Source organism: Myotis davidii, unplaced genomic scaffold (genome assembly GCF_000327345.1).
Source record: "Myotis davidii unplaced genomic scaffold, ASM32734v1 scaffold958, whole genome shotgun sequence".
NCBI classification, from domain to species: domain Eukaryota; kingdom Metazoa; phylum Chordata; class Mammalia; order Chiroptera; family Vespertilionidae; genus Myotis; species Myotis davidii.
The window spans coordinates 903,180-907,673 of record NW_006289714.1 but is presented as its reverse complement, the minus strand read 5'-3'; the positions used below and the strand labels follow the sequence as shown (position 1 = coordinate 907,673).

The following is a 4,494-nucleotide window of genomic DNA, read 5'->3' as shown; positions in this document are numbered from 1 at the left end:
CACATTAACTGGATCTTAAAAAATGAATAAGAATTTCCCAGGCAGACGCAAACACAAAGTTAATCTAGGCATGGGAGATATGTAAAGGGATAGAGGAATGAAGCCACATAAAACCACTAAAGTTCATAATTATTCAGGTAAAATTAAGCGTATGAGAGGCTACTTTGAAATAATGGTAGAAGCCAAAAGTTTTGAATTTAGTGTCTGGCTCTGATATTTTACAAATGTGCAACACTGGGCAAGTAAGGCCCTTGATTTTTGTTTCCTTTTGTGTAGAGACAATAATGCCCACACAAGATACAATGGAAGTACATACAGGTGAGTGGTTGGTACCTTTTGGTAAAGCAAAATGTGAGGCTGAGATCTGAAGAATGAGAAAGTGGGGAAAATGTCCAGGCTGAGAAAAGGCAAAGCTTGGAAGTGAAAGAGCAAACATGGCACTTTTGAAACATTGAAAGTTTAATATGGCTGCAGCATGAAGTGGCCATAGTGAAAACTGAGCCTGTAGTGGTAAGATCATGCCATGAGTTGAGACCAGTTGATGAGCTAGTGATTAAGTACTGAAGATATTTTTTGTTTAAGTTTTGGTTGACTTTATTTTGCTTCAATATTTTATTATTATTATTATTAATTTCTATTATTTTGCAGTGTAAAAATTTCTATTAGAATTAGCCAGCTGGACTCAGTTTAAATTATCTCAATTTTGTTGGCAACATCCAACTCATCATAGTCAGGAGCCAGTTGAACATAGACTTTCTTCTCTCCATCAGGTCTGATCAGGGTGTTGACATTGGCCATGTCAATGTCATAGAGCTTTTTTATAGCCTGTTTGATCTGGTGCTTATTGGCCCTGACATCCACAATGAATACAAGTGTATTGTTGTCTTCTATCTTCTTCATGGCTGCCTTGGTAGTCGGGGGAACTTGATGAAGTTGTGGCCAAGCTTGTTTCTTCTGAAGGCGCTCTTCCCAGGATATTCAGGCTGCCTTGGGAGCTGCAGTGTCTTCTGCCATCGGAAGATGGGTAAGGTGAGGATCATTTTTTGTGTGTGGCTGTGGACACCTTTCAGCACTGTTTTCTTTGCCTTCAAAGCCTTTGCTCTGGCTTGGTTTTGGGAGAATAGGGAAGGTTTGGGGACATGGAACTGTGGCCTCCAGGTACATGTATCTCCTCAGAGTCCACGACTAGGTTGTCCCCTTCCTTCCACAATCCTCTTTAACTGGAGCCCAGCCCATGCTGTTAGACCCACCTGTGCCCCAGCATGGCCTAAAAGTATTTTGCTTTTATTTTAACTGGGTCAGATGAGCCCTTTTTTATTTTTTTATTGTTTTATTGGGGGTGACATTGGTGAACATGAACATATAGGTTTCATGTGTGGATTTCTAAGTTACAAAATCTGCATATAGCACCATGTGCCCACCACCCAAAGTCAAGTCTTCTCCTGTCACCTCATATTAGGAGCCTTTTCGCCCCACCCTCTTCCCTCTGGAAACCACCACACTGCTGTTTGTGTTCATAAGTTGCAGTTTTATATCCCACATATGAGTTAAATCATACGGTTCTTAGCTTTTACAATGGAATACTACTCAGCCATAAGAAAGGATGAAATAGCATCATTTGCAACAACATGGATGGACCTTGAAAGCATTATGCTAAGTGAAATAAGTCAGACAGAAAAGATTAGCCCTTTAGAAAGATGGATTATGCTGCAGGTTGGGGAATTAAATGGAGGAGAGTTAAGCTGGACTCCAACAAACCAATGAGAGACAACTTCAGTCAATGAGATGAGATCTGAAGGTGGGTGAACTAATGTAGTAGAAATCAAATACTCTGGTTTCTCTTCAGGTTGCAGAAATCTCTCATCTTTCCCCAAGGATCTTATTTATAGTTACCATTACTCACTGTTCGCTTATCACATGGCAAAGGTTTCTACTCCTTGGCTAAGTTTTTGTTCCTTGCTTTTACTTACTTGAATCTAGATTTTTTTAAAAAATTTGTTTCAAATATCTTTCAAATCAAAATGAAAAACTATCATGAACACTGTGGAACTACAAAGTATAATCAGAGATGTGTATGAGTGTCACACTTGTATTGACAACCAAGAGAAATACAGCATTTGTTGTAGCTTGCAAGCCTGGCTGATTGGCTTGGAAAAGTTGTTCCCATGGTCTTTAAATTTCAACAGCTACTGAGCAACATTAACACAAGGCAACTTTTTCACACATCTACTCTTTAATCTACCTGACAAACTTACCTGTTATATTTTTATTGCTTTATAGGGTGTATGACTTTATATAATAAATATAAATTTTCAAAACAGTAGGTGCACCAGGGTTATATTTGTGCTAAAAGAACAGGGTCATCAAGGTTATACCAAATGGCTTCATGATGGATTACCCTAGACAGCATTTCCCAAAATCTTTATACAGTATGTCACAAGCAGGTCAAAGATCATGTTACTCTTCTCCAGGGCACTCTATCTTGAGATGTTCACTCTGACTCTGGGTTATATACCAGAAGAAGGCAAGAGTGTTTACAGAGGTTTAATAGTCACATGAAAAGTCCTAAGAATGCAGACACCTAAATTGCAACTGGAATGTTGCCTAAAAACCTAACAACATAGCATCAAATCAAAGGCAAGCTAAGATCTAAAGTAACAGAATGGCAAACATTAAGGGAGATGGGCCTCCTTGGTTTGGCAAAATGTAGAGAGTGCCTTCAATTTGCTCATTACCTACAGAAAGCAAAATAGTTATTTTTACACATGAGGAAATAGTGCCAACAATGTTTCTTTCCTTTCTAAGAGTTATTGTTCTTTCTATGTACTTCTATTTTTGCCATGAGGTAGCATGATTGCTCCCTTCTAATAATTCCATATGATTTAAAGTTCCTCCACATTAAACTTTATGCTTTAATGTTATTTATAAATTAATTTTGAAATTAAGGTAAAAATATTGAGATTTATTCATCTCATTCATTTCAATAGAAAATGAATGAGATAGAAAAATGTAATATTTTAAATATATTTTGGCAAGCTATTCTTTTCTTTAAGCATCAGGTATATGTCAAGAATTTTATCTCCTTTTTGCAGATAAAAATACTGAGACTTTGAGGTTAAGGAAGTTTATAAAGATTATAAATATGCTAACAATTGTGCAAAGATTAGAAGCAGAAATGTCTGCTATTTTGAACATAGTTCTATTAACAGCTACTCTATTGTACATTATAATTAATTTTTTAAACTGTATGGGAGAACATATTTGGCAATGATGCATCTGATAAAGGTTTAATATCCAAAATATATAAGGAACTCATACAATTAACAAAAGGAAGACAAACAATCCAATTTAAAAAATGGGCAAAGGACCTAAATAGACACTTCTCCAAAGAGGACATACAGATGGTCAAGAGACATATGAAAAAATGCTCAAAGCCACTGATCATCAGAGAGGTGCAAATTAAAACAAAAATGAGGTATCACCTCACACCTGTCAGAATGGCTACCATCAACAAATCAACAAAAGACAAGTGCAGGTGAGGATGTGATGAAAAGCGAACCCTCCTACATTGCTGGTGGTAATGCAGACTGGTGCAGCCACTATGAAAAACAGTATGGAGTTCTCTTAAAAAATTAAAAATGGAACTCCCATTTGACCCAGTGAGCCCACTTCTAGGAATATATCCTAAAACACCAATCAGAAAGGACATATGCACCCCTATGTTCATAGCAGCACAATTTACAATAGCTAAGACCTGGAAACAGTCAAAGTGCCCATCAGTAGATGAATGGATAAAAAAAAAGGCTGTGGTATTTTCATACCGTGGAAGACTATGCGGCAGTAAAAAAGAATCTCTTACCCTGTGAGATAGCATGGAGGGAGCTGGAGAGCATTATCCTAAGCAAAATAAGCCAGCAGAGACAGACAAGTATCACAGGATCGCACTCACATGTGGAATCCAAGTAACAAAATAAACTGATGAATGGAGTGGATCTAGAGACATGGAAGAATGGAACAGAGTGCAGAATCTCAGAGATGTAAGTGTCTCTCAATTCACATTTCTTCTTTTTTTAAAATTAAATCTTTATTGTTCAGATTATTACAGTTGTTGCTCTTTTTTCCCCCCATAGCTCCCCTCCACCCGGTTCCCACTCCACCCACAGCCCTTACCTTCCCCCTCCCCCCACTGTCCTCATCCATAGGTGTACGATTTTTGTCCAGTCTCTTCTTGTACCCCCCACACCTCTTTCCCCCTGGGAATTGTCAGTCCACTCCCTTTCTATGCCCCTGATTCTATTATATTCACCAATTTACTCTGTTCTCTTGAGAATTTTTCACTTGATTTTTAGATTCACTAGTTGATAGTTATGTAATTGTTGTTCATAATTTTTATCTTTACCTTTTTTCTTCTTCTTCCTCTTCTAAAAGAATACTTTTTAGCATTTCATATAATACTGGTTTGGTGGTGATGAACTCCTTTAGCTTTTTCTTATC

General features: G+C 37.5%; 1 pseudogene; it reads right to left on the bottom strand.

The window, feature by feature from the left end:
* Nucleotides 1-687: 687 nt before the first annotated feature.
* The window catches only part of LOC107182862, a 31,376-nt pseudogene continuing 27,569 nt past the window's right edge, over nucleotides 688-4,494 (bottom strand).